Source organism: Nymphalis io, chromosome 5 (assembly GCF_905147045.1).
Source record: "Nymphalis io chromosome 5, ilAglIoxx1.1, whole genome shotgun sequence".
NCBI classification, from domain to species: Eukaryota; Metazoa; Arthropoda; class Insecta; order Lepidoptera; family Nymphalidae; genus Nymphalis; species Nymphalis io.
The window spans coordinates 6,753,474-6,773,064 of record NC_065892.1 but is presented as its reverse complement, the minus strand read 5'-3'; the positions used below and the strand labels follow the sequence as shown (position 1 = coordinate 6,773,064).

General features: G+C 33.2%; 1 long non-coding RNA gene across 1 annotated transcript; it reads right to left on the bottom strand.

The window, feature by feature from the left end:
• Window positions 1-14,913: 14,913 nt before the first annotated feature.
• Window positions 14,914-16,630, bottom strand: LOC126768592 (uncharacterized). The gene is made up of 3 exons (XR_007669246.1): window positions 16,561-16,630; window positions 16,399-16,474; window positions 14,914-15,895 (listed from the first exon to the last, which is right to left on the bottom strand). It is a non-coding gene; the product is annotated as an uncharacterized LOC126768592 (long non-coding RNA).
• Between the last annotated feature and the right edge of the window lie 2,961 nt (window positions 16,631-19,591).

The following is a 19,591-nucleotide window of genomic DNA, read 5'->3' as shown; positions in this document are numbered from 1 at the left end:
TGCATATTTCCTATATATATATATACTAGTTTCAAAAATGCAACATATATATGCCTAAAGTCGGAGAGAAAATGGTCAGTCCGGACGATTTGCAAGAGAAACCTGCCAATACTGAACATAAACTAAAGAGATATTTCGTAGTAGTAGGTAGATTTTTAAAACGTCTGTAACTTGATAGATAATTAAAGGCATAAAATATATTTTCATAGATCTTTTATAAGATGAATACACAACTTAGCATATCAAAATATTTTATTGTAAAATAAATGTTGAACAAATAGTTGAATAAAATTAATATAAAAGTAATTGGGACGAAATTAATTCAATCGTTTCGTTAGTGACCGTTGAGATTTAGCTAATTTTGTTCAGAACTTTCCCAATAAAACTCGCGTTAACGCGCAAGTTTCATGTATAATGCAACGAAAATTATTCTTTCAATGTCACGTAGTTCCATTTTAGAACTTGCAAGACGTTCTTAAAGTTACAGCCTCATTTCTGCATTTTATAGCTCCTATCAATTATCTGATAAAAATATAAGTATGTGACTATTAACTAACATTTTTTAGAAAGTATACACTGCAGTTAGAACTTAGAATCCTCCATTTAATTATTTTGTCTTTAAAAAACTGTTCTGCGAAGAGAACATGTAAATCCTAACTACCCCACTAAGGGTCGGGCTGGATTTCAGATAAGTATCTCCAAGTATTTAAAGTGTTTTACTTGTATTTAATTCATTACGTGCAGTTAAAGAAACACACTACAAAATCACACAGTTCTTACACTAACTTTCAGTCCAAATTTTTGTAATACCTTCATCACAAAATATTTAAAAAAATACAGCATTAATAAAAATGTACAAATTCAAAAAAAATTAGATGTACGCTATTTAGTATTAAAGTCAAATATTGTTAAACGCATTAAAAATAATTAACTCTGGTAATGACATTTGTTTCACAAGTACAAGTAGAACAACCTTGCAACAACTCGGTGTTTTCCTTTGCCTTTACAATTTCGCACTTCAGTGATTTCCTTAAATACATAGGTATATAAAGCAATATATTCAATAATAGTTTTCTTTATGTACTAAACTATTAATTATACTTATTTGTATTTTTAAAATGATATAAAAACCTGTTCAACGGTTTAATAATTATCCTTACCAAAATAAAATTTACAAAGTTATTTATAACACAAGTATACTCTAATAAAAGGAGTAAAAAGTCAATCTCTTTCAACTTTACATTAGTCTGAACGGAAGGTATTTTCTATAGGTAGCGACTACATCAGCGTTTGTTAGTTTCGAGTTTCTAGCGTGACCAGCGACATTGTTGTTTTCGCTAATGACTAATGAGTTCCTCTCCTATACTCTCACTAAGCCATTACCACAATCATGGTTTGTTACATAAGACTTTGCTTCCTGTGTATTAATATTTAATTTAAGCTTAAAATAATATACGAAAATATTTTTTTCTTTTTATAATTTTCAAGTAAAGTATTATAACTTTGTAGTGCAGTCTGTATTTAAACTAAACGTTAACTTTTGACTTCTTGTCTTCAACCTTTGTAGTTTCGAAGACCCGCTTAACGAAGTTTGTAGTTTGTTCAATACTGTGACCACGAACGTAACCAACATCGAAGTTATTGTAGCGTTGAACAGTTATTCTGTTTGTCAGATATTTAAATTTTATATTTTTAATTAAGCTGTGCAATATAACGAAAAACTAGACAAAACACTTTCGGCTGTAACTAAAAGTCTTGTTTAGAAGTGTTTAGTGAAACAGTACTGTGAGTTCTTGTTACGAATGTCAAATTAACGATGTTAAAAACAGATGAGTCGTTTAATAAAACACCTACTAAACAACGTTCTTAATAGGTACATATGTGATAATGTGTTTTCGTAGAAGTAGAAGATTTTTTACCTTCAATAATAATATCCGCGTTTATTTACTAAAATTTTGTTAAAAACTACAGACCAATCTCCCTCCTGAGTCACGTGTATAAGTTGTTCTCAAGAGTCGTCACGAACCGTCTCGCCAGACGACTTGACGCGTTCCAGCCCCCAGAGCATGCCGGCTTTCGATCAGGCTACAGCACCGTGGACCACATCCATACTGTTTGGCAGATTGTGCAGAATACCGAAGAGTACAATCAGACGCTGTGTATGGCATTTGTGGACTACGAGAAAGCCTTCGACTCCATCGAAATCTGGGCAGTGCTCGAATCATTGCAGAGATGTCATATCAGCTGGAGATATATCGAGGTACTGAGATGTCTGTACAATGCCGCTACAATGACTGTCTACATCCAGGACTGTAAGACGAAGACGATCCAACTGCGCAGAGGAGTGAGACAGGGGGACGTAATATCCCCGAAACTGTTCACCAGAAGTCGTTGGAATACGTTTTCAATACGCTGGATTGGACTGGGTATGGAGTCAATGTAAACGGCGAGTACATCTTACACCTTCGATTTTCCGATGATATCGTAATCTCGTCAATTCTTCAACCAATGCGTCTTACCTGCCATGACATACGGTGCTGAAACGTGGACACTAACTGCGGGACTAGTCCACAAACTCAAAGTCGCTCAGCGTGCTATGGAGCGAGCTATGCTCGGAGTATCTTTGAAGGATAAGATCAGAAATGAGATTATCCGGAAAAGAACCGGAGTCACCGACATAGCTTGCAAAATTAGCAGGCTGAAGTGGCAGTGGGCTGGTCACGTATGTCGTAGGACCGATGGCCGTTGGAGCAGACGAGTCCTAGAGTGGAGACCGCGAATCGGCAAGCGCAGCGTAGGGCGCCCTCCAGCCAGTGGACCGACGACCTTAAGAAGGTGGCGGGCACCAACTGGATGCGGAAGGCGGAGGACAGGGAGCTTTGGCGCACCTTAGGAGAGGCCTATGTTCAGCAGTGGATAATGATTGGCTGTTGATGATGATGATGATGATGTTTATTTACAACCACCATTTGTAATAACCTTAAGAAAATCCATTTGGTTGTTGTTTTTATAATATGTAGTGAAGTTTTCTAAGTGGTTTTGTCAGACGTCACACTTTTTCGCCATTATTTTCTTAGACAAAAAGAAAAGATAAGGTGTAAAAATATTATACAGTTATCAAAGGCAGCTGTGAATTTATAGTACGCTAAATGGTTTTACATAGTTTCGACATTACCAAATAATAAAAATAAAGTTAATTGCGCGTTGATCAATATTGCTTAATAGTTTCGACGAGATTTGCAGAGAAAACAATGGCGTCTGGTAATGAAGGCTGGAGGAAAATGTTATTTATTAGCTGAAAACGTATATGAAAATCAATTTCAAAGACAAATAAAGCATTTTCTATAAGAATATTCTGTGCAATTTATAGAACTAAAACGTGAGTTGGCATACTTAAAATAAATTTAGACGAACTATTTATCTCAACCGAAGATTACTAGTTAAACTTTGGGCAACAAACAGTGAAGCAAATGGACGGAATAAGCTCTTTAATGAGTATTTGAACAGACTTTTTGTTATTTATTTATTAAGAACCCTAAAATCATTCTGCTCAATAAAAATGTATATAGAGTTTTTCTTTTCGTTATTTTTAGTTATTTTTATTTTTGATTTTAGTGTGGCAAAGGATAATCAGTATTTGTACCGCGCAATTCTACGCATGTATATAGGAGATCAAAAGATAAGATAAGGAATTAAAATATATATATATATATATATCTGTCGTAAGTAAATTGAAACAGAAACTATCATGGAAATCAAATTAACTAACTAAGAATCCAAGTCATAAAAATTTTGCAAACAAGAAATTGCTACTAATACATACTACGAAGATTGTTTTGTACACATCTTTACATAATTCGCCGACTCTGTGGAAATAGAAAGCCATGGCCTAGATAGGTGCGGAACCGAAAAAAGCACAAAGGTCATGATTAATATGACGACTATATAGTCTACTCTATTTTCAACTACATATTAAAGATTTCGTATACTATATATATTTACACCTTATATTAGCTTATATTGCCTTGTTTATGGGCTGCTGAGATATACAATATTATGTATTCTTCTTTCGAATGTAAAAGCAAAAGTAATTAGTATCGATTTTGTCTTAAAACAGACTTTTATTCAGAGCTAAAAATATACAAGTATCACAATAATACTTTATGACAGTATATACATAAATTAAAAAATATTTTATAGGATTTTTTCATAATTCTTTGTTTCTAATGAATTACCAATCAGTTTCAATTTAGCTAATTACAATTTTCTATGCAGTTTTTTTAGTTACTAATGTTAACAATAAATGCACAAAAAGATTTATTTTATTAATACATTTGGAAGATGTATTTTCTGTTCAATTATAAAGCGCATTTATACATTTCGATTATCAGGTCAACGTTTAATAAAATTTATACGAAAGTCAACATAAACAGAAACATTTATGATTTTAATAACTACTTTTTCATTTTATATCTTTATCGAATAATTTATTGTTTAAATATGATATTTTATTTATGAATATAGAATTTAATTAATTTGAATTTGTAAATAGATTTAATCTTTTATGCTACTTTTTAAATATAACATTAAACAGCAAAGTATAAATTATTTATTTAATGACAAATAAAAATCGAAAATAAAGTAAGTCGAGATGGCCCAGTGGTAAGAACGCGTGAATCTTAACCGATGAACGTGGGTTCAAACCCGGACAAGCACCTCTGAATTTTCATGTGCTTAATTTCTGTTATAATTCATCTCGCGCTTTTCGGTGAAGGAAAACATCGTGAGGAAACCTGCATGTGTCTAATTTCATCGAAATTCTGCCACATGTGTATTCCACCAACCCGCATTGGAGCAGCGTGGTGGAATAAGCTCCAAACCTTCTCCTCAAAAAGGGAGAGGAGGCCTTAGCCCAGCAGTGGGACATTTACAGGCTGTTACTGTACTGTTACTGTTACTGTATCTAATTGCAAATAAAAATATTAATTAATGGTAAATAAAAAACCCTATAAAAGTCTGACTTCAATGGATAAGTCTATTTATAAATTAAATGGCCATAACTTACAAAAAATGAATATCAAATAACAAGGAAAATAAAAAATAAACAGGCAGATTAATTATTTTGACCGATAAATTATCATTTTTTTTTGACCTGCGCCCTGCTTTGTGCCCCGAATTTCGAGATCTAATCTGCAAAAGCTAAAACTAGCCACTAAACCAATGAGGCACTCAAATGATGTCCTCCTGACTGATTTCGGTCACGGCATGTGCCGGACATAATATAGTACACAAGTTTGTGCGCAAACACAAGTGCACTCTCTATTCCCTAACTCTCATAATCCAATGGCACGGCAATCCGACACTACCGGATAGAGTTCAGACGCAGGACCAACGGCTTTACGTGCTTTCCGAGGCACAGAAGTGTACACACTTCCAACTTCCAGACTCCGGGCTGCTATTAAGAATTTTCGACAGATAATCTCAATAACTTTTTTAATTGGTCCGACCTGGGTTTTGAACCTAGGACTTCCGGGTCAACGGCATTACATCTAGCAACTAGACCAATGAGGCAGTCCGTATACGTACTGAAAACAAAGATAATAATGTAAGAATTTCTTTCGGAGTTTGAGAGAGAGTGTAATTTAGAATATATTTTATTATCGGATTTGTCTTAACGCGAAACAGAGTCTCGGTTCAGATATACGCTAATAGAAAAATAAATTTCAAACTCGGGAGAGTTACAATTTACTGAACGACTGCAACCGCTCTTTATATAAGTCACGTTTAGAACATGAAATATATTCGTTTTAGCGCCTGTAAAGAATACATACAGACGACTAAATTTGTAACTTACTTATTTATGGATACAAAGAAACAATTTAATCCTAATTACATTTTTATAATCTTATATTTATTTAGAACGAATATAACCATTTACGAAACAAAACTGTAATTGGCAATATTTATATGGCCGAGATGGCCCAGTGGTAAGAACGCGTGAATCTTAACCGATGATCGTGGGTTCAAACCCGGGCAATTTCCACAGAATTTTCATGTGATTAATTTGTGATTATAATCCATCTCTTGCTTTACGGTGAAGGAAAACATCGTGAGGAAACCTGCATGTGTCTAATTTCACTCAAATTCTGCCACATGTGTATTCCACCAACCCGCACTGGAGCAGCGTGGTGGAATAAGCTCCAACCCTTCTCCTCAAAAAAGGGAGAGGAGGCCTTTAGCCCAGCAGTGGGACATTCACAGGCTGTTACGGAGATAGATATGATAAGGAAATAACTGTATATAGCTACATACCTACATTATATAAGAATTTCTTTTTTATAGTATTTCTTAAAATCGTAATCCATCCCACATTTATAAAATGGTTAATTAACGCCAAACACTATCGTGAAATGTCAGAAAATTATAGATAACATTGAATGGAATAATCAAAACAGTTGAAATATAATATGTACATGCATCATTAGGTTTTCAATCCTTCACTAGAGTGATATGCGAAGTTCTCCCAGAATAGCACTGCTGTTCAATATTTTACAAATTACACTCAACTTCGATTAAAAACTAATGAATAATACAAATTTTTAACGTATAATTTATAATTAATTAATCTAACAACTTAAGAGCGCGCCTAAAGCTAGCAAATTTCAGATTTCGCCCGCGCATATTTCATTTTTAACTTTAAACTGAATCGACCCATGCAAAATCAAATAACAGATTAGCAATTTTGCTTTATTCTTCCTCTTAAAGTTTGTTGCTCTGAGTTAAAATATAGCTGTTTTTTAAACGTATCTTGCTATAAAAAATGTAGAAATTTACTGCAAAAATGCAGAGATAACAAATTGTTATGATTTTATACTCGAAACTACTCACTGAAAAAATTTTGATAGACGCGATGAAAAAAATAATATAATGACACAATTTTTTCTTCATTTCTTGGAATCCTTTGTTCGTTTGCCAGTGATTTTTCTTTTTTGAGACAAAGTAGTAGTAGTTATTAAAACTAAACAATTTTTCATAACTTGTACGTCTTAAAAACTTAAGAGCGATTTATAATACGAAATACATATTAGTTTATTTTAGAATTTTTAAAATAATTTCATTTAATTTACTTCGATATTTTATTCATGAATACAGTAACAGCCTGTTAATGTCCCACTGCTGGGCTAAGGCCTCCTCTCCCTTTTGAGGAGAACGTTTGAAGCTTATTCCACCAGGCTGCTCCGATGCGGGTTAGTAGAATACACATGTGGCAGAATTTTAATGAAATTAGCCACATGCAGGTTTCCTTACGATGTTTTCCTTTACCGTCAAGCACGAGACGAATTATAAACACAAATTAGGCACATGAAAATCAGTGGTGCTTACCCGGATTTGAACCCACGATCATCGGTTATGATTCACGTGTCCTAACCACTAGGCCATCTCGACTTATTCATGAATGTTATATTAAAAATATGTTGAAATATTATATATATCAGTCGTAAAGCTGCTTCCGCTTCGAAACATGAATTCCACTGGGAAGAACCGTCCAGAAACAAAACAGATGATTTTATTAACACATACGTCGACAACCCACGAAGGACGCATTCACAAAGTCTAATTGAAAAATGAATATAATGTATTACTTTGTCACCCATATAAGAACAATGGACATCAAATTGATAGCTTTCGGTAAATAATATAAATAATAATTTGTCATCTTGACTAAAATCTCTTTGTTCTAAATGGGCGTAGAACAATAAAAGAAATAAGCAACTGAAATATGAATATATTGTTCAACCTACTCATAAGACTATTATTATAATATAATATATAGTGCATAGTTTTACCGTATATAATGTTTTATTGCAAACATGATACATTTAGTTATAGAAAAAAACACAGTACAGTATTAAATAACACATTTTAAAAAACTGTAATATAATATTGAAGCATAATAAAATTAAAATGTAGCTGTAGCTGTGTTCTAAATGCATTTAAAATTATAGCATAAATCATTTTATGCTGGGATATCACAGCACACGAATATAATGTATGACCTTCTAGACACCGACTACAGCATTTTAAAACTAATGGTTTTAAAAATCTCACTGCCAGCATCACGTATGTGAGCATAATATTTATTTATAATTAATTTTACATATTTTTTGGTCGTATAATTATGATTTCACTTCTATGTACATTAAACGGTTTTCACTATTATTTATATACGGGCCTTCCTGGGATCTTACTTAAATAGTTGTAAGTATAAACTATCCCAATCTGTGGTAAACCTTCATCTATATTATGTAGTAACTAACCTAACCATTTTTTAAGTCGTTGAAAAATGAACCATATTTTCTCAGTATATGTTGATTTCTGAACAAGTGCACTATTGGCTGACTTAGGAACGAATGTATACTTTCACACTGCGCTCACCTTGACCTGTGTTTCATTTACTACATTAGTTACTTTTACAATAAAATGTAAAAGTACACCCACTTACTTAAAACGACTAATTTTAAGCGTTTCCAAAATGTCATAGACATTTTAAGTATGAAATTTCTTTAAAAAATACGGCGGCTTTTATGCACTGCTTTTACGTTTGTTAACATTTCTGTTGAATTCCATGCTGGTCTTTACATCTATTTCTACACTACATGCTTAAAATCATAAAATATTTTTAAGAGTAATGACTTACCTATATTTTTATAAAGAAGTTGAACTGTGATATTTTAATTTATTTATTCAATTATTGAAACATTTAATGCTTATTAATTTAAAGTCTAAGTTTTTACTGGTAGTAGGGGTTTATGCAAGCTCCTCTGGGTAAGTACCACCTACTCATGAGATATTCGTAAAACCGAAGTACTGTTGTGTTCAGGGTCTTAAGAGTGAGTGAGTCAGTGGAATTAAAGGCACAAGGGACATATTATTTCCCAAGGTAGGTAGCGCATTGGCGATGTAAGCGATGGTTAACATTACTTACAATGCCAATGTCTATATATGTGTTGGTGACCACTTACCATATGCTTGCCCGTCTACCTATTCTTTAAAAAAAAATTAAAAAGCACGGTTGTAAAAAACCTAACTAGAAGAATCAGTGAAACGCACCAGTTTTTTTAACATATAGATTCGGAATTTTTTTACGAAATTTAATTTAAATTTTTTAGGCAGGAAGCGATCATTTCATTCACTATCATATAGTGCTATCATATAGAAAAAGCGAAATAAGTATTGGATATAAGTTTATTTTTACTGTTTTTTTTTCAATATGATTTGATTACATTGAAATCTATAAACAGGTTAAAGGTTACCGAAGAGTTAGTGCAAAATAGGCATATAAACATTGACCTAACTGTAATGTCAAAAAAATCTACTCTGTTTATATCTAATAAAATATTTTACATCTCATAGGCAATTTAAAAAAATGTGAAAAAGAACAAAACAAAAGCTAAAAGACAAGTCTGTTTTCTTAATTCGTTTTAATTATTTATGAATTGAATCAATGCTTAGAAAAGTTAAAGTAATATTAATGAATTCGAAATTTAAGAGATATACATTCAAAATGTCTTGTAAGTTTTAAACTGTAGCTACGTGAGTAAGAGCGGGCCGAAGTTCGCTGCATTTTACATTAATTTCTGGTTAACGTGACTCTTATTAAGAAACTTTCTTTGAACATTAGCTAAATTTCACAGTACCAATGGCGTAAGTTGAAAATTTTTCCTGGAACTTAAGATTAAAAATATAATGTACATATTTCATTGAAATATTTTTGAAAAAAATACAATTCACTGATTTTTGTAGGCATTTTCTAATAAACCAACTAGTGTTGTAACCTCTGAATAATGTCATTGAACAAACAAGTTGATATTATATTATCATACAGTTCTAAGCTAGTTAAAGCGAGTTATAATAATACATTTTTAATATAATTATTTTTTTATAAATATATGTAACAAAAATATTAATAAAATAATAACATATATGTACATATGTATGGTATTATAACAAACATTATGAACATAGATTAAAGAGAGCCCATCGAATTTATCTTCCTTTATTTAGATCCTTTTCATTCAGATTTGCGAATTCAGGCCTACATTTTTATCAGAGATTTATGGTATAACCCCTTTTTGTTACAACAGAAATTACCCATATGGTACTTTTTATTGCTTTAGGACAAAATTCATTACCTTTATTAAACTACTTGCTTACATCAGCAACTTGACCCACGTAGACTTCAGTTTATTTCGTATCAGTGGTGCGATTCTGTTAAAACTCACTTCATTACTCACCCGTAGAATGTTGACAACCGATTTATGGTGATATACTATTTTTAGGTATATAGATATATTCTCGAAATTTTATGATTATTTTAGTCGATTGCGCATTTCACTTTCTGACATTTTACGACCGGTGCGGTGAGTATGGAGTTTACTAAAAAATATATTTTTTACGCTACTATTAATAGATATTACATAATAAATTGCATTGAATATCCACTTATCTATTATTAATGTACATTGATTAGCTGGTCAATAAAAAAGTGACTTAACTTTATTATCATTTCAATAAATGAACTCCTATAAACATACGACATCGACAAACGCTTTCAATTTAAGCAAACAAAATGTTTTACCAATCACACAGGATTGCCAAAAAAACTCGATACGCGGTACCAATATAATCAGTGATACATAAATGTAGACCAACAACCGATTCTTAATTATTCTTAGTTTGATTATTCTTAATAATGAGGCGACATCGGTAAAAAATATTTTCTGAAAAAAAAACAAATTGTATCGGTTCTTACGACTCGGAGGTCATTTCATTTGGATTATTATATAAAATGATATGATACTTATAATTTATGTGTTTGCTACCCTATTCTATTTATTAAAAAATGCCTGAATAAATTTTCACATAACGAATATTAAAAAAAATCTAAATCTAATCTAAGTCTAAGTAATCTCTGTTGACTTTGCGTGTAAAAAATCACACGCAAAGGTTGTCAAGCCAAGATGGTGCAGTGGTTAGAACGCGTGAGTCTTAACCGATGTTCTTGAGTTCAAATCCGGGCAACCACCACTGAATTTTCATGTGCTTAATTTGTGTTTTAGTTAATCTCGATCTTGACGGTGAAAACATCGTGATGAAACTTGCATTAGTCTTATTTCACTGGAATTATGCCACATGTGTATTCCACCAACCCGCATTGAAGCAGCGTGGTGGAATAAGCTCCAAACCTTCTTTAAAAATAAAGGAAAAAAGGCTTTAGCTCTGCATTGGGACATTGACATACTGTTACTGTAAGGTTGTCATAGGCGACGTGTACACCAGAGGTTTTTGTATAGTCTTTTGAGCTCACTCACACGTTTTCTTTTTTTGGGTATAATCAGTAAATTATCTTATTTTTTAGTTTTAATTGGTGTTTTGATAAATATCTGATACATTAATATTTTTAAAATATTTTTACGTAAATTTCCGACAGCATCCCTAGTGGTAAATTCAACTTCAAATGATAACGGATGTCTCAGTTCGGTTTCAGGTAATGACTGCTCGTTAAAAGTTAATTTCAAGCTTTTCGGCTCGTAATGGTTTTACTTGAGCTAATGAAATTTATTAGCTTTTCAATAGAAGTTTTTCCTCATAATATCGTAACATTTCATGTCAAAAATTCATTTAGTATTTCATGATATTTTTATTCATTCAATTTTAGAATCCATTGCTATAAATGTTAGGTCCTTACATATGAAATTGGCGTTTTGTACACGAGGAAAATAAAGTCAATTTTTTTTTTGTAAAATATATTTAAATAATCAAAGTATGCACCGTTGTTATCTATGCGCTTTTGCCATCTCATAGGTAGTTCATTGATCCCTTTACTAAAAAAACCATGGGGGCATAATCTGTTAGAGCAAGGTTCGGGGAGTACGGTGGATGTCACAGACATTCCAATTGTAGCTCATCTAACTTAGTGGTTGTTTGTTGTGCAGTGTATGGTCTTGCGTTGTCGTGAAACAGCAGTGGCCTAGAGCGATTGACCAATCTCGGTTGTTTAGCAGCTAGTTCTTCCTTCATGGTTTGCAGTTGCTGGCAATAGATATCTGCCGTAATTGTTTGGCCAGAAAGCTGTTGTGAACGACACCGGCGTTGAAACCAAAAACGTACCGTGCTTTCTTGTGCGACACCAGCGCCGTACACATCATTAATTCTTCGAGCTGTTTCTGCAGCACTGGTGCCATGGTAGAACTCGTACTTGTACTCGTATGAGCGCCGCCAAAGAAAATAATTATTAGGAAAAAACAAATGAATGACTGTTTTCAAAATTCAAATGTACCAGCTAAATGAATTTATAAATTTGATTAACCAAAGAGGAGATATTTCAGATCAAAGTGGTCAGTACGACAAAACGCTAATTTCATATGTAAGGACCTAATATAATTTATTTTGCTTACTTAATCATGCACAGAAATATAAAAGAACGTGACCGACATGAAATATCCAGCTTGTGAATCATTGAAATTGGTGGCTATTAAAAAAAAATTATAATAAAAGAAATAAATAAATATGTATTAAATTTTTTTTAAATATGCAGTCTCGGTAATAAATTAAACATAATTTTGCTATGTGTACAGCACACATACCCACATGGAGAAGAGTGTGTTGTGTCTAATGAGGGAGTAGCGAGAGCGGAGATGAGACTTACGAGAGCATCATGCCATTTGCCGTCACGGCTGAGTCGACTTACTCAAGGCGCACCAATAAATGTAAACTATTTATAAGGTACCACTAAATCATCAATAAGGTAAATCATTACAGTAACAGCCTGTGAATGTCCCACTGCTGGGCTAAAGACCTCCTCTCCCTTTTTTGAGGAGAAGGTTTGAAGCTTATTCCACCACGCTGCTCCAATGCGGGTTGGTGGAATCATTGCAATTCGTTTTTATATATCGATACTTATAGAGGGAAGCTCGCTTAACTTTGCTGTTTTGATTTTCATATTATCGCTCAAGCAATAACATAATAACATTTCAAAATTAATAATAATAATTAAACATTAATATTCATCGTTCGAAAAAATTTTAAAAAACTAAATAGAAACAGATTCATTCCACAAGTTTATTATACGAATTGGTCTCTATGGGCGCTAACAATTCATTATAAAAATAACTTAAACTAAAAATAACCAATATTCACACAAAAATAATTAGTAAATTAATCTTAATATAACCGTTGTTATTAGATTATTATCACAATAAACGACATACTGGTATCATAGTTGTACTTCGTTGTCAGTTTAATAGATATGCTTCAAATTTAAACGAAGTGTGTTCAGGTCATCTTATTATTATTGCATTGCTGGTTTTTAGTTTAAAAGGTGAGTAAGCCAATGTTATTACAGATATAAGACGCATACATAGAGACCTAGGTGTTAAGAATTATTCACATTTCTTATAGTAAAACACTGGCTAAAGGTGTTGATGACCAGTTACCATCAGGTGGCCCATTCGCCGGTCTTCTTTCTATTTTAAATTTTCAGAAAACGGAACATAAATAACTGCGATAAAGGTTTTCAACTCATTTACAATCACTAATAGGTATAATGTATAGGATTTTTATCTTTGGAAATAGGTTGAGCATCCAATAAAACATTACGTAGGTTCCACATCTACGTTTTAAGCACCCGTGAAATTGCGAACGCGTATTTGGATGGTTCGCGCATTACACGCGAGTGAAAATAGTAGCTTAATGTTTACTATTTAACTAACTTTATATAAACATAATTGTGGATATAAAAAATGTATATCAGCAGTAAACATATTTTAGCGTCTATGCTCATTTGTCAAGTAACGAAACTAAAATATAAATGTATACCAGTATTTACGCAAGTCTAGAGCCCGCTTTACGATGTTACAGCTTTTCAACTTAATTTGAATATTGTAACGAATTTATTTAAAATGATCAAGAGTATAAATAATTTGTAAATATTACTTCGTGTGTTATCTTGAGCTAACTTACACAAAGTTTGAATTTATTCTCTTTAATAAAGGCTGCAGTCCCTCTAGCTCAATATAAAGTTTTACCAATTTCAATTAATAATTCAATCGTTTCAAGTATTAAACTTTTGATGCTATAATAACAATACTTCTTGTACCTCCTCCTTCCAGATAAACTGAACTAACAATAACAAAATATCGTAGAAACGAGTAACTCTAAGTAAAAAATAATATATTCCAAGCGGTTTTATATTCATTTTTCTAGTAAAGTAAAAAATAACATAACTAACACTTATACTACATACCACACTTACACTGCATACCAGACATACATAATACGTACAGTTGTAATTGGGAACCTTTAGGAACGTGACACTGAAAATAAACGCTGTGATTGCGCTGCTAACGACGACAGTACGCCACACGGCACACAACTATACCCAAGAGACTATTATGCCATTTTACTTTTAATTTTTCAATACTCGTGTGGGATTATTTTAATTATTGTTAAAAAATTTAAGCTTTTAAACTTGTTTCGAAATATTTCATAGTATAAGAAAATAAATTCTTAACATAATAACTGCAGCTATTTTTTGACATATATTTGAATTCAATTTGTATAAATTGATGGATACGGGTTGTTGTAAATTATAGTCATCAACTCTTTGACAACTGACTTTATTTCTTTATCACAGCCAAGTATAGACTCAACTACAACACGGGTAATATTAGTTTTATATATATATATATATATATATATATATATATATATATATATATATATAATCAAGAAAATGAATATTAACCGCTTAATTAATGTAATAATATTTCAATAAACTGTAAAAACTAAATAATAAAAATCCAAATACAAGAATATTAATACAATATCAAATTGCAAACACATTTCGGAATTATAAAATTGTCTCATATTGTCTTATTGATATTTACGTAAATTAATTCTGGAAATATTATAGTACAGTAACAGTAACAGCCTGTAAATGTTTGGAGCTTATTCCACCACGCTGCTCCAGTGCGGGTTGGTAGAATACACATGTGGCAGAATTTCGATGAAATTAGACACATGCATGTTTCCTCACGATGTTTTCCTTCACCGAAAAGCACGAGATCAATTATAAACAGAAATTAAGCACATGTAAATTCAGAGGTGCTTGCCCGGGTTTGAACCCACGTTCATCGGTAAAGATTCACGCGTTCTTACCACTGGGCCATCTCGACTTATATAATATTATAGTGCACATCTGTATTACATCACTCTCATAATTCGATGGGGCAACAATGTGACACGACCGCAGAGAAGGCACAAGACCAAGGGATTTACATGTTTTAATAGGCTCGGGCGTATAACAGCGGAAACTTCCTTACTCTGGACTGATACTGACCCCCACTGAGTGCGCACAAGACAAAGAAGCGGCAGGAACACTGGAGGGCTCTTGCGACGTGACGTGACCGTCTCTGCGAAGAACGGTACGCACGCAAACGCGTTGGAGCGGTCCTACCAGCCTTCGAAGAGGATGATACGAAAGCGATGAGTCACCTTCCCTTCCCACTTACGCAGGTCATGGTTGTTTTGGAGAATACCTGTGTAAAATCGGATGGGAAACGACGACGATGTGACACCACTGTGGTGTGGACCGGGACACCGCTTTCAGTGATGTTACGTATGTTGTCACGGGGTTCTCGTGTGTACGGGGTTCGTTCCACCAAGACCGTCACATTAATAAAACTCATCATAAAGATTATAAAATTTATAAAAGCAGTGCGAAGCAGCAAATATAGTAGCATGGCCTGCAGCAGCAACAGCAGGCCACTGGACAAGCACCCCTCCTTCATAAAACAGCAGAGCCTGCAACAGCTCCAAATCAGCAACAATACCTCTGTTGGGTCCACCGAAAAATATTATATTACTTTGTAATGCAATATACATAGTTTATATAAAATTATAGAAAAATAAACACTCCCTGTGAACCAAACAACTTATTACCTATCTTGCAAAAACACTAAGAAGTTCCTAATAATGCCCTAGACCTGTGTCTAGGGCATTTTTTTACAGATTTTTTTTTACAGAGAAAAATAAGTTATTAAAACCAAGTAGTAACCTAGACAACTGAGTTTATTAAAGTTAACTTTTAAAGTGTCAGAATATGAAAAATTATTGCTTAATTAGCAATAAAATAATATTAAAAAGCAACAACTATATTTAAATTAATGAAACAAAACTTTTAAGCAATTCGAATCACATGAGGGTTCGACCCAGGTCACCTAGTACATTGAAAAAGTTTATGTTCAGTTTTTGAATAAAATACGAAGAAATTGATAATAATAAATAATTGACCACGTGGTATAATGATTATATAATGTAATTTATGCATCAACTCACCTCAGAAGTGTTTAAATATGTAGAAATAAGACAATATATGACTTATGTTGCACGTGGCACGGTTTTGATACAAAGACTGGAATTAAACGAAGAATCGATTAAGCACTACTCAAATAACGAACAATATGCCTCAACTAAACGAATACACTCTGTTTTACTTACGGTTTGGTAACCCGAACCTCTCAAATACGTTTTACAAAGTAGATGACGTAGGTAACCCTCCGTTAGTATAACTTTGTATATAATCTGAAACGAATTTAAAAACCAATATACGAAATGTACAAACAATATATTCAATGCCAATAATCCACTATATTCAACTTCACTTACAAAAAGGAATATATTTAATTGTTTAAAACTGACAGGCGTCGGTAAGCGACCGGCGCCTGCTCAACGATCAAAAAGACGACCGACCGGCGAACAACGTAGTGCTGCCATCTCTCAAACAGCATAGATAATAAATGTCGAAACAATGAATGCCGATTCGATAACCGTAAATTATTTTATAAACCGGTTAGATTAGGTAAAATAGATACAATATTTTAATAAAAATTAAAATATTGAAAAATTAAAATTTTTAGGGTTCCAATGTAACATAAACATATGGGGACGGGGCCTCGAGTGTCCTATTTCAAATGATCCTGAGGAGGACGGCAGCTGAGAGGGCCTCGCGCTGCCGTACGCACTAACGAGGTGTGCACAGAAAGGGAAGGGCCACGGCTGCATTATATCAACACGATCCCGCACAAAGCCCATCACCTAGAAAGCTTCGGGGTGACACGGTAGTATGTGGTTGGTTTTTAGTAAGTATTACGGTGCACTCGGCGCCTATAAGTCCCATATACGCCACGCCTCATTTCACGTAGGTGAAACACGGAAATGTATTTTTTGAGCGAGAAAAAAAACGGAGTTATGCATTCTATCCAAGTACCTACAAAACCTTTTCCTTCTGGGCAGTAGCAATTAACCCATTAAATACAGCTTAAATTCGCTTATGTAATGAAATATTATTATAAAAATAATAATTGGTATAATCTGTTCTCGTGTATACATATGTAATAACATTAACTTACCTTACAAGAGTAACAAATTTTGTATATGTAGATGAATCAGTGATAAGCCATATACAAAACAGTTAAGAATTACTTTGTCTGAACTTTGATATTATTAATATCAAGGGTCCTTTAATTAATCATAAAAATACGATAATTTGCTCTAGATTAATATAAACGTAATTCAAGCTCGCAAGAGTTATTTAACTGTACATTTTTATTCAAACATTGCCAGTAGTAATTATTGCTCGTTGTGTTGTTATTGTCGCATCATTGCTACGATTTGTGACATTAAATAATATAGTTTTATTGTTTATTCAGGTTAATTTCATGATTGTCATGGTTCTTTTTTATTAAAATAATAGTTAAATGTAAATAAACTATATTAGATGTTTAAAGTACCATGTCAATGAACGTAATAACGTTTAGAATGAACATTTTACCATGGGAGATAAAAAATTCAATAGTTACTCTATTCAGCTCATTAAATGACAATGACTTCCGAACTCTTGTAATATGACAACAATTATGTATACAACATATCTTGGTTATCACTGTATCTGACTCATCGATCAATAGCATAGAGCCTAAACTCGAAAGACTGTACTGACCATTGAGGTAGTAAATAGTAACACTTAAAAAGTTTCGCCATTTGTTCCTGGTTCCATTTTCAGATTATCTCTAGGAAAGTTTTTAATCGATGTGACATTTACAAGTCAGTAGATTGTAAATGTCCCACAGCTGGGCTAAGGTCTCCTCTCCTTTTTTGAGGAGAAGGTTTTGGAGCTTATTCCACCACGTTGCTCCTATGCGGGTTGGTGGAATACACATGTGGCATAATTTCAGTGAAAAAATACACATGCAGGTTTCCTCATAGTGTTTTCTTTCACCGTCAAGCACAAGATGAATTATAATTACAAATTAAGCACATGAAATTTCAGTGGTACATGAACCCACGATCATCGGTTAAAATTCACGCGCTCCTACCACTGAGCCATCTCGCTACATTTGTTTAGATAATGACTTTAACTTTGTTAGTTAAATATAACATACAAAAACTTACAGTGTGAAGTCAGCATTGCCGGCTTACTATTCCGTAAGCAGTTACTTCGTATCTCACGTATGTGGCGAGATGTTATTCATGCGAAAAAAATACGCCTCCGGGTGAAGTGAAGGATATAAGAAGATTATATATAAGAAAGATTGATAAAAGCTCTAAAATTGTACCGCTTAATTACGTTATCCATATTGAAATTATACAAACGCCGCTCAATGCTATAGGTATCTGACTGAAATACACCCGTTCAAGCAAAGCTCAACGCGATAAAAGCCTTTGATGCGCGAGAGCTTTCCGACAGCGGAACGAAGTGACTTTAATACCGAAGACTTCGGGAAAATTTAGCTTTATACACCGTGATACCGTGAATCTTCGCGTTATCGCGATGTATGCGACCCCGACATAAAAGTTTTTTTTTTTATATAGAATAGGAAGGCATATGGGCCACCTGATAGTAAGTAGTCACCAAACGCCCTTAGACATTGGCATTGTAAGAAATGTCAACCATCGCTTACATAGCCAATGCGCCACCAACCTTGGGAACTAAGATTTTATGTCCCTTGTGCCTGTAATTACAATGGCTCACTCACCCTTCAAACCGGAACACAACAATATCAAGTATTGTTGTTTTGCGGTAGAATATCTGATGATTGGGTGGTACCTACCCAGACGTCATTTTCTGTCATTTACCCAGATGTCATTTTCTGACATTTCAGGATAATGTTTTTCAACGAGTTATTTTGAATGAATGGACCTACTGATCACACGTCTATTCAATAACCTTAGAACTTAATTTTATTATTTTATAGATTTGCTAAACTCACAACAAAATTTCAAAGACTTAGTACAAGCCACTAATTAGTATTTTTGTCAATATGAATATAAAAATAACGTATGTTGACGTTATTTTGTCACTTTGTTCAAAAAAGGAAAATTAATAATATATGGAATAATTGTAATAATTTTATTACAGTTATTCTATTATTATATCAAACCGAAAAAGTGAGCGAAAGCGAAGCGAACCCTAAGCGAAGTCTCAGCTCAAAAGTCTCAATAAATTAAAGAGAGTACTAGTTTTTAATTG